This window comes from Suncus etruscus, chromosome 18 (assembly GCF_024139225.1).
Source record: "Suncus etruscus isolate mSunEtr1 chromosome 18, mSunEtr1.pri.cur, whole genome shotgun sequence".
Lineage (NCBI taxonomy): Eukaryota > Metazoa > Chordata > Mammalia > Eulipotyphla > Soricidae > Suncus > Suncus etruscus.
Window position 1 is genome coordinate 29,067,378 of NC_064865.1, and position 19,076 is coordinate 29,086,453.

Here is a 19,076-nt window from a genome sequence, read left to right on the forward strand (position 1 = left end):
AGGAAGGAAGGAAGGAAGGAAGGAAAGAGGAAGGAAGGAAGGAAGGAAGGAAGGAAGGAAGGAAGGAAGGAAGGAAAGAAGGAAGGAAGGCAAATGGAAGGAAGGAAGGAAGGAAATGAACTTTTAGCAATAAAAATCCCCAAAGTCCTCAGAAGAAATGTCCAATACAAATTTGTCTTGTTTGAGTGTAGCTCGGGAGAGTCATGTGTTTCTTGGACTCACTGCCAGCCCAGGGAGACAGCACTAACTTGTGTTGTGCATACACTCTGCCTTTTGTAAGTATAAGTACAAATTACTAAATATAACCATAGGAATAGAATTAAAGATTTGCCTTAAGAATATCTAGAACATGCACACACAACTTTCAGAATAGAGGTATCCTATAAATCTTTATTTAATATAACAGCAACTACAAACCTAGGGAAATGTTCATTACTACATTCTGAATAGAAAGATAACAATTTGGATCAAAACTTATAAGGGCTTTATTCTCTTGAGTATCCTAAAAGTAAAAGTTATATGGAATGTCTGCCTAGAACTGATAAGTAGATAAACAGAAGATAACTTTATTAATGGCAAAAAGTATAAGAAAATAGTTCTTATTAGAGCATGAGGAAAAAAGGCACATCCTGTATCCCATGTTAAATCCAATCTACAGTCACTCTGCCCAAATACTTAACTGTCTAACAATGCAAGGAAAAGCTATAGAATATTCAATAAATCAAAGTAATGAAGAAATAATAACCAATCAAATTCTTTTCTGTTTTGGTGTATGTTTTGTGGTGGGGGAGTGGACTGGCAATGCTCAAGGTGCATTTCCAGAGGTGCTTGAGTGACCAAGTGGTATCAGGGATTAAATACCAGGCTCTCTCATGCAAAGCATTCACTTCACACAAAGAACGCAAAGCACACCCTTTGGACTATCTCTTTACCCCCATCACCCAAATTCTGATCTAATATGTTCATCATTAATATTATCATTTATGAATTTTTTAAAAGAAAAATGAGCAGAACAAGTTTAGATGTGTCATTCCCTATACATTTGCCTCAGAAGGATCAGAATCCCTATCTGTTTAAGATAGCAATTAGTATTTTTTTAGAACTCGTTATCTGTAAACAGGAGGTGCTATAAATGACTTGACTACAGTGTTGGTAGTTGCAGTCACAAAAATATGTATGTGAGTGTTCCATTCTTTGAGTATCTGGCTTTTCCTGACATTCTGTGATACCTACAGTAAACCAATCAAACGGTTATCAAAATGAATTGAATTATGTGATCGTGGATGCTATATTAATTTACTGATACAGATTACAACAAATCTGAAGTTAGAGAAATATGAACACACAAATGTTAACAATGACTATATAAAATCAAAGGGTCAAGATGACACAGAGAGAGGAAGAACAGGCACGTTAATGACTAAAGGGCCCTCAATGTTTCCCACTTCCCTTGGGACAGTTTAGTAATGCCAAATATCTTGTAAGAGAGCAGGGGCTCCTGGCAAGGCCCTGCCCCTGACCTTATAGCTCCCAGGTCAGTCAATTGTAGGATTTGTCATCTTACAATAGTTTGAGGAGAGAGAAATATAGAGAGCTAAAAATGCTTTATTTGAATTCATGTTCTTTTCTCTTATTAATTTTTACTTCTATTCACTGAAAAGAAGTGTGAAAATAATATGCCTTTTTCTGAGCTTATTGTTATTTCTTTGAAAAAGAATGACATATTGTGAAAGCTGTAATACCTTCTACACATGTTTCCTGGAGTCATTTATCCAAGATATACCTGCCTTATTTCACAATGCTTACAAAGTGAGGATTCTAGGTTTTCTTGCTCAGCACACAGTTCATGTATAGAAGATAGCTTCATTAATACTAATTAAGGGGGTATCATACTTAATTAACCTAGAATAAAATATAAAAACATAGAATAATGTACAAATATGAAGCTCTATATTGAAGGCTTGAAAAATTTAGCAATTAAGTCTCTTCTCTCATGGGGGATAAAAAGAGAAAAGTGAGGAAAGCAATTTGTATTAAAAGATGATGTGTGAAACTTAGTCTTAAACTTCTGAATTTCTTTCAATCTATCAACTTATTTTTTTGTTTGTTTGTTTTTTGCTTTTTTGGCCACACACAGTGACGCTCAGGAGGGGATACTCCTGGCTATGTGCTCAAGAAATCGCTCCTGATGTGGGGACACTTACAAGGCAAATGCCTTACCACTTGCGTCACCGTTCTGGCCCCAATTTATCAACTTATTTGTTACTGTCAAGGGAATCAAATCAAATGGTGCTCAAAAGGGGACAGAGTGACAATACAGTAGTAGAGCACTCACCTTGCATTATGCTGATCTGGATTCAATACTCAGAACCCCACACTGGCCTCCAAGTGCTGCAAGGAATGATCTCTGCAGATTTAGGAGTCAGCTCTGAGTATCACTGGAGATTGTCCCCAAACTAAACAAAATAAAAAATACCCATGGGGTGACTAGAGGCCAAATAGTACAAAGGGCTGACCTCACACATGCAAGGTATGCACTCTACTACCTGAGTCAGATTCCTGGTTCCATTTCTCAAAACAAAGGAATATCAATGTCACAGAAATGAGTAAGTACTGAAGTTAGAATAAGAGTATAAATAAAACTTACCAGCTCCTTGAAGTTATATCTCAAAACTAAAGCATTATATTAGACATTTCTTTCTTGAACACCAGAACCATATATTCAGCTGCCTACTTGTCTAAGAGGGAACAGGGTAAGGATAATGGGAACTACAAGGTTTTCATTTGGGTAGATGGAAATCACTATAGCTGAGACAAGACTGCAAGCAATAACAAACTCTCACATATTAGTGTTGGGTACCTAGGATTATTCAAGGGCCCGTGTGGTTTCAGGAGAGGAACTCATGCTCATCATTAAGCTATAACCCATACAGACATCGAACTATTTATTCCCTGTCAAGTCTCTTCCAGATAGCAAAGGCAAGCAGCAATGGTGTTATTTTAATGTTTAGATTATATCATAATCTAGTGTATCATAGTTAATGTATTACTTTTAGGTTAATGTCAGATATATGGTACAGAGACAGTTTTAGTGTATTGAATGCATACTTTAAGGTTTATCAGCCCACAATACTTATTAAATATTTATTATATTTGATAAAATATTTAATGGAAAATAATATAATTGAGATTTTATAGCAAGAACCAGGACGCCAGGAAATCTCAGTTTTAAGTCCAGTTCTTCCTTTATTAGTTCTATAACTTTTGAAAATTATTAATATCACTGGATTTTTTTTTAGTAACTACAAGAGGAGGGGGCTTAATTAGATAGCTTCTAAGTTTTTTGAAATTTGATCAAATGATCACATGAACACTTAGCAATTGCAAAGGCCTAAACATATTTTACTTGATTTTGTTTGGCCAATTCTAGAATGTTTCAGATAATAAACTACTAAGGTAACAAAGTTATTTACACTTATATCCTTTGTAAGAAAACTATGATCTATTTTATAATATGATTCCCAAAAACACACAGTGGAAAAAGTAAAGAGGCTGAGTAAACATCAATGAACACAATAAAGAGTTATAACCCGAGGGTAAAAACTTCTGTTCTACAGAACTCAGTATTAACACACAGGTAGAAAGTCACCTCCTGTGAAGCACAGGACCCAGTGAGTCAATCTCAGATACTAAGTGCTGCCTGGGGCATCCACAGCTCAAAAGGGGACAGTTTAGAGGTTGGCTTCACCCTCTTGGATGATAGTGGTTCTTTGGGAGTAGAGAGCCCCTCCCATTTCTTTACCAAGACTCATGATTTTTAAGAAGAATCTGCAGGAGGTTCCTCACACAAAATCCTTTATCAGATGCAGAACTACTTAAAGGAAATCCTGGGGGAAATACAGAAAGCTACAATAGCCAATATTCTCTATGCTTTCCTATTTGTCATTTAATATTCTAAGTGTTTCCATAAAGTATCTCATTATTTCTGATAGTAACCTATGAAGTAGGTATTAGCAACAGTCCCATTTTACATAAGGTACAACAAAAGCTAAATTCTTACATTTATACAGCCTGTGTTTTCAGTTACATATCTACATATAGAGCTAGGAGATACTGTTTTAGAGTTATTCTCTTAAACATGAAGCGCCCTCCCCAAGATTCCTCAGACAGAGAAAACTTTCCTATTTTAAGAGCTCAGGCTCTTAAAAAAAGATTTTTTAATATACTGCTTTAAAATATATATGACTTCTTTATAGCACCTACATGCAAGTGCTGGGGAGCAGGGTATTTTTGCCCAAATTATATATTGTGTAGAGCCAAAACTTAGTATACAGTAGACTTGAAATAACAGCTATGTTGTATCTATGTCGAAAATGAAAACAGAGGCTGGGAAAATCTACAAAACTAAGCCTGCCCAGAGGGGCCCGACTGTGAAAATTGTGAGTGCTGCCTGTGTGTGTCTATCTACTGTTCTGAGCGTGAACCTCTTGGGAGTGGGCCGAAAAGAGGCTCCAGAAGAGCACTTAGCTCCGCTTCACTATGTGGCCATGCGCTCTTTCTAAGGAAAGAACATCATCGCAACAAGAAGAAAAAATTACATTAAGAACTATGCTTGATCACTGAAGCCCAGCATTTTTCTCTGGACTGTCTTCTCTGCTCTTTGCTCGGGCCTAAGATTTGATCCTGTGTGAGGCTTCATCCACAGAGGACTCCCCTCCCTTGGAAGCAAGTCGACCAATCCAGAAAGTGCGGATCCAGAGGAGTGTGGCTGCCTACATCATTTAGCCAATGAATACCACTACAACACGTAGAAAAACCCACAATACAAGTGTGACAATGGGGAAACAACACAGCCCAGCATCAGACATAGAGAATGAAGATGACAATTCTGATGACCAGATAATGAACAACCAACTAATCAACCTCTCAGATACGGACTTTTAGACAAGCAATATGGAAGATCCTCAACGAACTCAAAGAAACCATGGATCGAGTTGAACAGAACACTAACAAGAACCAAGAAAATATGAAGACAGAAATCACAAAACTCCAAACTAAAATAACATGTCAACTAACAGGCCTGAAAAACTCAGTAAACAAAGTGAATGACAAAATGGATAAGCTCTGGGACAAGGTATCAGAAGCTGAGAATAGACTTGGTACTGTGGAAAATGAGATAAATAATAATTCCATACAGCGGGAGAGATTGGAAAAAAAACTTAAAGCAAATGAACAGACAGTGGAAAAATTAGTCAAAGAATGGGAACAGATGAAAACAGAAGTCTATGATAAGATCAACAGAAACAACTTAAGAATCATTGGAGTCCCAGAGACCCAGAAAGAAAATTTCCAGGAAAAATCAACGGTCAAGAACATCATTACAGAGAAACTTCCAGAGCTAAAGAATGTATGTGATCAAATCCTGCATGCTCGAAGAGTACCAACCAAAAGAGATCCCAGAAAAATACCCCAAGACACATCCTAGTCACAATGACAAATCCCACAGATAGAGACAGAATTCTGAAAACAGCAAGATCAAAAAGGGAAATTACATTCAAGGGAGCATCCTTGAGATTTACAGCAGACCTGTCACCAGGTCTCAAGGCCAGAAAGCAGTGGTGGGATATTGTGACAAGACTGAACGAAATGAATGCTTCACCTAGAATACTGTACCCAGCAAAACTCACTTTCCGGTTTGATGGAAGAGTACATGGTTTCACAGACAAAAAAGAGCTCAGAAACTTTACAGACTCAAAACCAGTCTTAAGAGAAAAACTGAAAGACCTAATTTAAGACAAGACTAACCAAAAGACACACCAAATTTCGATATAAAGATGGCATTAAATCCCAGGACAATTCTTATTCTCAATGTCAATGGACTAAATGCACCAGTCAAGAGACACAGAGTGGCTAAATGGATCAAAAACTCAATCCAACCTTCTCCTGCCTACAAGAAACGCACCTGAATAGTTAAAACAAACATAGACTCAAAATAAAAGGCTGGAGAAAAATTATCCAAGCAAAAAACACCCATAAAAAAGCTGGAGTGGCCATACTAATATCAGATGATGCAAACTTTATACTTAGGAAAGTTGTAAGGGACAAAGATGGACATTTTGTATTAATCAAGGGATACGTACAGCACGAAGAAATCACTCTCCTAAACATGTATGCACCGAATGAGGGGCCAGCAAAATATTTAATACAATTGTTGACAAATCTGAAAAATAATATCAATAACCACACAATAATTGTGGGGGACCTTAACACGGCTTTGTCAACACTGGATACGTCAACCAGACTGAAACCCAACAAGAATATACTAGACCTGAGGAGAGAAATGGAAGAAAGAGGCCTAGTGGATATATATAGGACACTCCATCCCCAGAAACCTGGATACACATTCTTCTCCAATGTACATGGGGCATTCTCCAGGATAGACTACATGCTGGCACATAAAACATACCTCCATAATATCAAGAGGATAGAAATTTTGCAGGCTACCTTCGCTGACCACAATGCTCGAAAATTATTTGTGAATTCCAAAGGGACTCAGAAGAAAAACTTTAACACCTGGAAGTTAAACAGCCTCATACTGAATAACCAGTGGGTGAGAGATGAAATCAAGGAGGAAATCAAAAGGTTCCTGGAAACAAATGACAATAAAGACACAAACTATCAGAAATTATGGGACACAGCAAAAGCAGTACTGAGAAAAGATTTATAGCGTTGCAAGCACACATAAGGAAGAAAGAAGGGGATTACCCGAGTAGCTTAATGACACAGCTAATAGAACTAGAAAGTGCTCAACAGAAGGACCCAAAAATTGGGAGACAGAAGGAAATAACAAAGCTGAGAGCAGAAATCAACGAAGTGGAAACCTAAAAAACAATCTGAAAGATCAACGAAAGCAGAAGTTGGTTCTTAGAAAAAATAAACAAGATTGATAGACCACTGGCAAAACTAACAAAAAAAGAGAGAGAGAGAAACTTGATAACTCATATTGGGAATGAAAAAGGAGAGATCACTACTGATATGGCAGATATTCAAAGGGTAATCAGACACTACTTTGAGAAACTCTAGCCACTAAAAATGAGAACCTGGAAGAAATGGATAACTTCTTGGACTCTTAATCTTCCACGGTTGAAGGAAGGGGATGTAGCATATCTAAACACCCCCATCACTATTGAAGAAATTAAAATGGTAATCAAATGCCTGCCCAAAAACAAAAGCCCAGGCCCAGATGGAATCACTAATGAATTCTTTCAAACTTTCCAAGAGAAACTACTACCAATCCTGGCAAGACTCTTTCATGAAATTGAACAAATGGAAACACTTCCAAATACCTTTTATGAAACCAACATCACCTTGATACCTAAACCAGACAGAGATGCTACGAAAAAAGAAAATTACAGACCAATATCGCTGATGAATGCAGATGCAAAGATCCTCAACAAAATCCTGGCAAATAGGATTCAATGCCTCATTAAGAAGATCATCCACTACGATCAAGTAGGTTTCATCTCAGGAATGCAAGGCTGGTTTAACATCCGTAAATCTATCAACATAATACACAACATCAACAACAAGAAAAATAAAAACCACATGATCATATCAATAGATGCAGAGAAAGCATTTGATAAGTTCCAACACCCATTCTTGATCAAAACTCTCAGCAAGATGGGAATGGAAGGAACCTTTCTCAATATAGTTAAGGCCATCTACCACAAGCCAGTGGCAAATATTATCCTCAATGGAGAAAAACTAAAAGCCTTCCCTCTAAATTCTGGCACAAGACAAGGCTGTTCTCTCTCACCACTCCTATTCGACATAGCACTGGAAGTACTCGCTAGAGAGATTAGGCAAGAAAAAGATATCAAGGGAATCCAGATAGGAAAGGAAGAAGTCAAGCTCTCACTGTTTGCAGCTGACATGATACCCTACTTAGAAAATCCTAAAGACTCTACAAAAAAAATTCTAGAAATAATAGACTCATATAGCAATGTTGCAGGCTACAAAATTTGGATATTAAGAAAACAACTCCATTCACAATAGTTCCACACTAACTCAAATATATTGGAATCAACTTGACTAAAAATGAGAAGGACCTATACAAAGAAAACTACAAAACTCTGCTCCAAGAAATAAGAGAGGACACGTGGAAATGGAAACACATACCCTGCTCATGGATTGGCAGGATTAACATCATCAAAATGGCAATACTTCCCAAGGCATTATACAGATTTAATGCGCTCCCTCTAAAGATACCCATGACATTTTTCAAAGAAGTGGATCAGGCACTTTTGAAATTTGTTTGGAACAATAAACACCCTAGAATAGCTAAAGCAATCACTGAGAAAAAGAATATGGGAGGAATTACTTTCCCCAACTTTAAACTTTACTACAAAGCAATAGTTATCAAAACAGCATGGTATTGGAATAAGGACAGACCCTCAGATCAGTGGAATAAGCTTGAATACTCAGAAAATGTTCCCCAGACATACAATCACCTAATTTTTGATAAAGGAGCAAGAAATCCTAAATGGAGCAAAGAAAGCCTCTTCAACAAGTGGTGTTGGCACAACTGGCTAGCCACTTGCAAAAACCTTGACCAGCTAACATCATGTACAAAGGTAAAATCGAAATGAATTAAAGACCTCGATATCAGACCCGAAACCATAAGATATATAGAACAACACTTAGGCAAAACACTCCAGGACATTGAGACTAGAGGCATATTCAAGGAGGAAACTGCACTCTCCAAGCAAGTGAAAGCAGAGATTAACAGATGGGAATATATTAAGCTGAGAAGCTTCTGCACCTCAAAGGAAATAGTACCCAGGATACAAGAGCCACCCACTGAGTGGGAGAACTATTCACCCAATACCCATCAGATAAGGGGCTAATCTCCAAAATATACAAGGCACTGAGAGAACTTACAAGAAAAAAAATCTAATCCCATCAAAAAATGGGGAGAAGAAATGGACAGACACTTTGACAAAGAAGAAATACAAATGGCCAAGGGGCCGGGAAGGTGGCGCTAAAGGTAAGGTGTCTGCCTTGCAAGCGCTAGCGTAGGACGGACCACGGTTCGATCCCCTGGTGTCCCATATGGTCCCCCCAAGCCAGGGGCGATTTCTGAGTGCATAGCCAGGAGTAATCCCTGAGCGTCAAACGGGTGTGGCCCAAAAACCAAAAAAAAAAAAAAAAGAAATACAAATGGCCAAAAGACAGATGAAAAATTGCTCCACATCACTAATCTTCAGGGAGATGCAAATCAAAACAACTATGAGGTACCACCTCACACCACAAAGAATGGCACACATCACGAAGAATGAGAATAAATAGTGTTGGCGGGGATGTGGAGAGTAAGGAACTCTTATCCACTGCTAGTGGGAATGCCATCTAGTTCAACCTTTATGGAAAGCGATATGGAGATTCCTCCAAAAACTGGAAATCGAGCTCCCATACAATCCAGCTATACCACTCCTAGGAATATACCCTAGGAACACAAAAATACAATACAAAAACTCCTTCCTTACATCTATATTCATTGCAGCACTATTTACCATAGCAACACTCTGGAAACAACCAAGATGCCCTTCAACAGACGAATGGCTAAAGAAACTGTGGTACATATACACAATGGAATATTATGCAGCTGTCAGGAGAGATGAAGTCATGAAATTTTCCTATACATGGATGTACATGGAATCTATTATGCCGAGTGAAATAAGTCAGAGAGAGAGAAAAACGCAGAATGGTCTCACTCATCTATGGGTTTTAAGAAAAATGAAAGACATTCTTGCAATAATAATTTTCAGACACAAAAGAGAAAGGAGCTGGAAGTTCCAGCTCACCTCAGGAAGCTCACCACAAAGAGTGATGAGTTTAGTTAGGGAAATAACTACATTTTGAACTGTCCTAATAACGAGAATGTATGAGGAAAATGGAGAGCCTGTCTAGAGTACAGGCGGGGGTCGGGTGGGGAGGAGGGAGACTTGGGACATTGGTGATGGGAATGTTGCACTGGTGATGGGTGGTGTTCTATACATGACTGAAACCCAAACACAATTATGTATGTAATCAAGGTGTTTAAATAATATATATAAAAATATAAAATGAAAACAAACGGATGGAGTAGAAAGATAATGCCATTAGAATGTCCCATAACTTGGGGCCGGAGAGATAGCATGGAGGTAAGGCATTTGCCTTTCAAGCATAAGAACGGTGGTTTGAATCCCGGCATCCCATATGGTTCCCTGTGCCTGCCAGGGGCAATTTTGAGCATAGAGCCAGGAGTAACCCCTGAGTACTGCTGGGTGTGACCCCAAAAATACAAAAAAAAAAAGAATGTCCCATAACTTACTCTGCAACAGGTATCCCTTTCTGAAGGAAAGGCTGAAAGAAAGCCAGAAGGCTTTACTTGTGGTGTAAATATATAGAAGTGCAAGGCTTTAAGAAACAAAATATGAGTCTTAAGTGATACTAGAATGCATAGGGCATTTGCTTTGCACACAGCCAACCTGGTTTCTGTCCCTGGCATATGATTTGTACCCCATATGATTCCTGATCCCTACCAGGAGAGATCCCTGAGCTCAGAGCCAGGAGTAAACTTTGAATACAAGCTGGGTGTGCCAAAAATACCAAACAAACAAAAAAGAAACCCACAGAGGATACAAGGCCGGAGAGTTAGCCTGGAGGTAAGGTGGTTGCCTTGCATGCAGTAGGATGGTGGTTCAAATCCTGGCATCCCATATGGTCCCCCGACCCTGCTCCTACTCCGAGCATAGAGCCAGGAGTAACCTCTGAGCACTGCTGGGTTTGACCCAAAAACCAAAAACCAAGAACGAAAAAAAAAAAGAAAAAAAGAAAAGAAAAGAAACTCACACAGGGTAGAAACATTCTGATTTCTGCATGGCATTTCAAGTGTGTTTAGTTAGCAGGCAAACTTACTGAGTTGATATGACCTTGTGACACAAAGGAATAAATGAGCAATTTCCCAAACAAGACTGAACAACACTTTTGTACTTGACTTAATCAGAGAAAAACATATTTAGACTTGTGTGAGAGATACCCACAGAGACTGAAACCCTGATAATACAGACACATGTCCTTGATGGACAGAAAAGCAAACACATCTAACACTTTTGATTAGTTCTTGCTGGTCCTGCAGCCATATGAAGGGGTGAGAATGGGTTTCTCCTTAGTTTAACCTTCCCAAGCCTTCTTATGTTAGATATGCCACTGCCTAGTTGTTCCTTTACATTCTGTCATGTGTTTTCACCTTTGTTTCATGAAGAATATCCTTGACCTTGTCTCACTCTCCCCTTTTCTGGGTATTTCTGTGCCTCTTTACCTCTATGGAGCAAACAATGCTATTTTTTCTTCCCCTCCAAAGGCTTCTCCCACCATTCTCTCACTAGATGAAAGAGCAAGCACTCAGCTGCTCAAGCCAATCTTCTCTCTATATACCATACTCGTATTTCCCTTTCTCCTCTCTCATCACCTATGCACACATCCAATTTGTGACCAAATCCTAAACCAGTTTCCCTCTAAATCTCTCACATCTTTTATATCTCCTACTCTGCTGCTAGTACCCAAAACCCTAAACAGCATCTCCCAACAGTTTCATTGGTCTCCTAGACTCATTCCCCTCTGTCAAATTCATCATACATACCTTCATCATACATATCTGATAAAGTTATATCCCTGCCTAAAAGTTCTTCACCTATAGGCCTTGTTGATGTGAGGGCTCTTCCTTTGGTCTCCATGCTGTTCCTAACAGATGTCTCATTGCTCTCTTCATGGCCACCAGCTCCTCAGGATGGGGTTTCTCCATACATCCTTTTACCCCCTCCTATCTGTCTCAGCTCCAAAGAGAAAGAACTTTCCCTAACTTCATAAAAGATGTGAAATACTCTGGCTGTGTGTCTGCACTGGACTTTTATGTTTTCCTTCAAAATTACTTATTCCACAGGAACAAAAATATTGTGAGAACAGAGATCTTGTCTACCTTATTCACTAAAGTAAATTCCCAGAATCTAGCAAAAAAATTTGGCACAGTTAATAAACACTTTCAATTCACTTCAGAAACATTTCTGGAAGAAAATTTCTAGGTGTCAAGTCTACACCCTAATAATGCCCCAATTCCCTCTTTCTAATCTTAAAAAGTCTTTAAGAATTAGAAAATAATAAAACCAATTTACTGAGAGTAATAGCTTATGTAAAACTTTTAAAGGTTCAATGGACCCCAGTGAATAAAAGTTTGAACTATAGTGTCAGACACCATGAGTGAAAAATTCTGATTTTGACTAGTGTAATCATGCAATGTAAACTATAATGAATTATTTATGTTTTAAGAACACAACAACAAAAAACAGTAAAACTACATTGGCATGGGCACATGCCTCATATGATCCAAAATTGGTTCAATTCCTGGCACCACCTGGTTCCTTGAGCGTTAAGAGTCTGGAGGCCTTGATCACTCAGAGTGGTCTGGGGATCTCCAGCACAGTAAAGCCTAAGAAAAATCCTATCCTAGGGCTCTTGCACTGAACTAATGGATGGGCTGAATAAGAATTGCTGGTTGAGTTCTGGGATCTCTTAAGCACCCCTTAGGAGGGCTATCCCCCCTCCCTGCCAAAATAAGTTTTCTAAGCAGGTTGGATAGGGAGAGGGAGGAGAACCTTTAGTTACTGATTGGGGGGACACTCACACTGATGGCGGGTTTGGAGTAGAAACATTCAGACTAAATATCTCAACTTTTAAAATCACAGTGCTTAAATAAGAAATAAAATCTGGTTTTGCAACTTTGAGTTTCTCACTTAATTTCTCTTTGCTTCAAATTAAACATCTACAAAATGAAAATAAAAATAATACCGTTTTCATAGAGTTGTTACAGAATAAATTAACTACAGAGATTAATAATATCAAAATATTTAGGAGTGTCTGATATACATTAAGTACTACATTGGTATTAGCTAGTGTTATACTTTGAGTTTATATTACTATATATACCACAATTTAAATGTCAAAAAAGCTTTACAGAAATGAAATGGCTTTTCAAATATAGCTACTTTTTTTTTTTTTTTTTGCCAACTGTCACTGAATATGTTGTATGGATAAAAAAAAAAACAAGTTACTAAAAGTTAGGAGTTACTTTGCTACTCTCACCCCCTTCTGACTATAACAACACAACCTACAGAATATTTCTTCTTTTTTTGAGGGGGATTGGTTTTTGGATCATAGCCAGTAATGCTCCAGGAGTCATTCCTGGCTCTATACTCAGAAATCACTCCTCAGGTACCATATGGGATGCCAGGGATCAAATCTATGTGGGCTACATGCAAGACTAGCACCCTACCCACTGTGCTATCACTCTGACCAAGGCAGAACATTTTTAAGTGATCCATAAAAGAACTCATAAAAGAAGAAACTTTTTGGTCCTAACTTCATTTCTATTGGAGGTCTTCATTATCTGAGCAGCCAGAAAATTGAAGAATCTAAGAAAAAGCTGAAGAAAGTCAAAGTCTATGACATAGTCCCTTACTGGCCAATGCATATGAACTGACAGCGAGTCTGAAAGAAAGTTAACATAACACAGGAAGGCCCTACTGAGTCATATTTTAAATTATTATTACTCCTTTTGGGGGAACTTTCTGGGCAGAAAAACCTGGTGGTGCTCAAGAGATTATTCTTAGCTCTGCACTCATGGATCTTGGTGGTGATCATGGGACCATAAGGGGTACCAAGGATAGACCCTGACTCAGTCACATGCAAAGCAAGCTTCCAGCCTACTATACTATCTCTCTGGCTTTCTAGTATAAATTTTTATTACAATGAAGTATAAATACATTCAAGGGACACTGGCTATTCTATTTATCTATAAGACATTCTTTTTTTTTGGGGGGGGGGGCTCACACCCAGCAGTGCTCAGGGTTTACTCCTGGCTCCATGCTCAGAAATCGCTCCTGGCAGGCACAGGGGACCATATGGGATGCTGGGATTTGAATCAATGACCTTCTGCATGAAAGACAAATGCCTTACCTCCGTGCTATCTCTCTGGTCCCTATAAGACATTCTTAAAATATATATATTTTTATAAATATCATTTTGGATTATCTGTGTGATCAGTTTTATTTTCATTAAATGAAGACATGAGCAGAAAAGGAAGAATGAAAACTTGCATTTTGAAATAAAAAATATCAGATCTTAAAGAAATGTATAAATTTTTAATTCCAAAAGGCATTTGTATTGATAATGTTACTACAATAATATGGAGACATGGCATATTAGAAGGGACATGTTTATCTATTGCCTAATATGATTTTTTTGAGAGCCCATATATGTGGACTGTCCTATACCAAACATTTCTGAAGGCAGCAAAAATGAAAAGCTCAGTTTCAGAAGCACACAATTCTATGTGGTATTTGAAGGAAAACAAATATTAAATATCAGCAATACAAATTTCCTACTGTCCCATACTGCCATGAGGCCTTGCAGGTTCCCCCAGGCTAGTTCACCATTAGAGAAAACCTGCGGCCAGAAAGATAGTACAGTGAGTAAGGTACTTGCTTTGCACATTATTGTCCCAAATTCAATCCCTGACATCCAATATGGTGAACCCCGCCAGGAGTGATTCTTCAACAGAGAGTAAGCCTTAAGCACTGATGGCTGTGACCCCAAAACAAGCTAAAAGAAAAATATCAGAGCAAACCAAAAATCAAGAGACGTGACAAAAGATTCTGAATAGCTGAAGATATCCCATTTACTCACTGTAAAAAAATCACAAAGTAGCCTCTTTTAAATCACAAATTGCCTTCCTAACTTTCTTATATCAGAAAAGTAATTATATTTAAATTAACTGTTATAAGGATTTGTCTAGAAGGACAAATCTACCAGGACAGAGCAAGGTGGATTTTGTTATTTACTGCAGATACTGCCATTTATTGAGTGCTATCTCTAAGACCAGGATTTAGTTCTTTACAATATGTTCTCATTAAATTCTGAACTTTTGTAAGGTAGGAATTAATATTTACTTTAAAATGATAATAATAATTTCATCATTAAAAAAATGCTTTGGGAAATAGCTTAACCAAAGGCCATACAGTTGAAGTTGAAACCAGTTCTGTTTGATATCAAAGCAAATGCTCTCTACACTATAATAGTTAGGCAACATGGAAGCAATTTTTATAACACATACTGCAAAATTCCAAGTCAAATTCTGCACATATCTAGACAAATCAACCCCAGAGCAAACAAAATTTCTGTACACCTGGATAATTAGAATGTCTGAATGATCCTTTAAAAAATTCTTGGATTGAAAATAAATATCAACAACAATAACTATTCTCTGTATAATTCACACCTGTCTTTATCAATGATAATTTTGCAACTCATCAAAATAAAGGCCTGGTGTGATTTTTTTCAAGAGGATCTAAACTGTGGTTATTTCTTTATTAGACAAAAAACATACCAAACTCTGTGAAAGGTAACTAGAGTTGAGACAAGATAGTGTGGGCAATGAAGACTCAGAAGTCCTGCTGTTTTGTTAACACTCAGTGCAGTGTCTGACCCATCAATTATAGAAAAAGAGTTTGGGTCACTGTATATAGCAAATTGTAGCTATTCAGCTGTCAATTTTGGGATCAAAAATGTAGGAAAGAGCTCAAGGAAAAAGCTCAAATCAAGTAGCATAATAAGCAGCTTACAAAAGATGTTACAAATAACTCAGCAAAGCCAAAAAGAACTTCAAATTTAAGAAAATAAGAGTCGCGTCCATTGATATCCTTTTTTTTTTAAGTGTATCAAAGCAGTTAAGGCTCAAGCTTTTCAATGTGGAAACCCCACACTAGGAAAAGTCCAGGGTCTTCTGAGCACCACTTGAGAAATCATCCAAAATAAAATTTAAAAAGAAAATTCAATATTATTTTTAAAATCAGGTAATAGGATTTAAAAAGTATCCATATCCACAGTTATTGCACCACCATAACCATTCAAGTGCCAACATCCCTCCACCTCTGACCCTAGGTCTTTTCAAGTCCATCTCCATATCTCAATACCCTCTTCACCTTAGTTACTTCAATTCTATGATAACAGTCCAAAGGTTTGTTTCTTGGGGGGGGGGTTGGTGTTTTTGTTTTTTTTTTTAATATGGAATGCTTCACGAATTTTCGTGTCATCCTTGCACAGGGGCCATGCTAATCTCTGTATCGTTCCAATTTTGGTATATGTGCTGCCGAAGCGAGCACCCAAAGGTTTGTTTTTATTGGGCAACTGTCTGTCTACTCCCTTGTTTTATTTCTTTATATGCCATGTATGAATGAGATCTCAAGATATTTTTGTCCTGCTTCGTTTGCCTAATTTCACTTAATATGACTCCCTACAGTTCAATTCAACATGGCAAAAGGCAAGATTTTAATATTTCCAAATGGCTGAGTAGTAGTCTACTGTGATATAAAAACCACAATTTCCGGGCCGGAGAGATAGCCTGGAGGTAGAGCGTTTGCCTGCCATGCAGAAGGACAGTGCTTCTAATCCCGGCATCCTATATGGTCCCCTGAGTCTGTCAGGAGCAATTTCTGAGCGTAGAGCCAGAAGTATCCCCTGAGTGCTGCCGGGTGTGACCCAAAAACCAAACCAACAAACAAACAAAAAAAAAGACCCCACAATTTCTTAATTGCTTTTATAGATCTTGGATACTGTAAATGTGGCAACAATTTATACTATAAAATACCATAAATGTATATTTTCAAATTAATTTTTCTTGAAGAAAAATATCAGTGGGAGAAAAAGTCATCAACACATTTAACATTCTGTTGAAGGGCAAGAAAGGGTCTTGGAGTATAGACTTTATCTATTTATACTGAACTTTGACACAAAAGAGCTAATTACTAGATATTCTGAGTTGTTTATAAACATCCTAGTTTCCTCAGAAAAGGAAACACTATCTTCCCTTCCCTCATCTACCCACCTTTTTTTTTTTAGTTAAAAAACTATAAAATTTACCAGGTTGGAAAAATACCCCATTTTAAGGTGATTTTAAAGTGAAGATTTTCTGTAAGTGGTTTCAAAGAAATTGGTGGGATGCAAAATCTGAGTTTAAACTTCAGCCAGAGAATAAAGATTCTAAAAGGAAACATGAATATTCTTTGGCTTGGGGTCTTCAGCTTTAAAACACACCTGGAGATCTACATCTACATAACTCTCCAAAAACAATTTCTGATTTAAATCATCTTGTTTATTTACAGTTCTTTTTTTAGTTTAGTTTTTTTTGGGGGGTCACAACTGGCAGTGCTCAGGGGTTATTCCTGGCTCTGTGTTCAGAAATTGCTCCTGGCAGGTCAGGGGACCATATAGGATGCTGGGAATCAAACAGTCTGTCCTAGGTTGGCTGCATGCAAGGCAAACTTCCTACTGCTATGCTATTGCTCAGGCTCCTAAAGTTCTGTTTAACTTGATCCCAAAGGCCCTCCTGTGGCAATCAGGGTTTGATAAGTCATCTCAGGAGATAGAACGGGGACAGAAACTACTAATTTTGTTCTGCCATCATCCACCTCCTGGACCAAAATTTCTTCTCCGCCACTCAAGTCAATGTTCCAGAACAGTTTACATTTTGTCATATTAGAAAGGATCTGGAATAAAGGGGAAAGTACTTATTTAACCAAACAAAATTGAAGGGAAGGGAAGGGTAGGGAAGGGAAAGAAACATGGAAGAATATGAAAAAGGTGAGAGATACATAATTTTTCTAAGCTATGGCATAAAATTACATAGGGCACACAGAGAAAGCCAAGGGCATTATAATTCTTATTTTATTACATCCCCAAATTTAGCAGCTGGCAATTACCAAACAGAAAAGCAGTTCCAGTCCCTATCTTTTCTCAGCAACATATAATCTCTTAATAAAGTTTATTACAATCAACCATTTGTCCATGTTTCCATTACAATATTTATAAAGACCATATAAGGAAACAATTGATAAAACCACAGGCCCATCTAGATACTATTCACTCACAACTCAGAGACCATGCAGTAATAAAATTTAGTTATAAAGTTTACAAATACTGGAAATACATTCAGAGGCAAGTGTCCAGGGCAGGGAAAGGATTCAAAGCAAAAACAGTGAGAACTTGACTGGGTTTAGACAACATAGGAGAAGCTTCTAATACTTGAAAGTTTCTGATGTGGGCAAAAAAAGTTCTCTAAGTCTTGAGGGGAAGCGCCAGAAATCTACAGAACAGAGAGAAAATTTAGCTCAATAAAAGAAAACACTTTCTTAGCAGGGCTATTTGATGACAACACTGCACAAAGGGACTTCAGTAGTGATTGCATGTTTAAGACCAGGTTACCATTTCCCTGCGAGTAATACAAGGGTAAACTGAATCAGAACCAGGAGTGTTCTTTTTTTTTTTTTTTTTAAATAGAAAAGAATAGGAATTCAGAAAATAATGCAAATACCTGACGACTTTCTAGCTTTTGAGACTCAGAAGGAGTGTATTATGAAATTTGAATATTTAAAAACTCCCTAGGCAATTCTAATGTATTCTGAGACTAGGAATTTGACTAAATGACCTTTCAAGTTTCATCTCCCATTTATGCATTTATTATCACCAGGCTGTCCAAAAAAGTTTCACTGTCCTGTATTTTATTGCTATTACTTCTTTAAGAAAACAGTCTCAATCAAGCTCACTAAGCCCCTCTTTTGTCACTGAAGATCTACTTACCCTATTCAAACTATATACGACAAATTTTTTTCTTCCTTGATTTTTCCAAGGACATATGATCCATTACCACTCTAAACTATATTGCAACTAACAAACAAGCTATATTGCTACTTTATACCATTTTAGCCAAACATATTACTTCAAAATAAAGTTTATATCTATAAATGCTTTGAGGAAAAGGTCTGGGTATCACTTATCATTTACTATTATCACCTGGCACAGAAGATGGCACAACACATTTAAGAATATCAACTTAACAAATACTGTTAGAAAACTGAAGTCATGAAATTTATTTATATGTAGATGGATATGCAGAGTATTATGCTGAGCAAAATGAGTGGAGAGGGACA

At 37.6% G+C, this 19,076-nt stretch overlaps 1 protein-coding gene and 1 non-coding gene across 2 annotated transcripts in view; both read right to left on the bottom strand.

Annotated features, from left to right (window-relative positions):
* The window catches only part of BTBD9 (BTB domain containing 9), a 509,556-nt gene that overhangs the window by 303,466 nt on the left and 187,014 nt on the right, over positions 1–19,076 (bottom strand). The gene's annotated exons all lie outside the window — the stretch shown is intronic.
* LOC125996759 (U6 spliceosomal RNA) lies at positions 16,150–16,253 on the bottom strand. Its single transcript, XR_007491440.1, has one exon. It is a non-coding gene; the product is annotated as a U6 spliceosomal RNA (small nuclear RNA).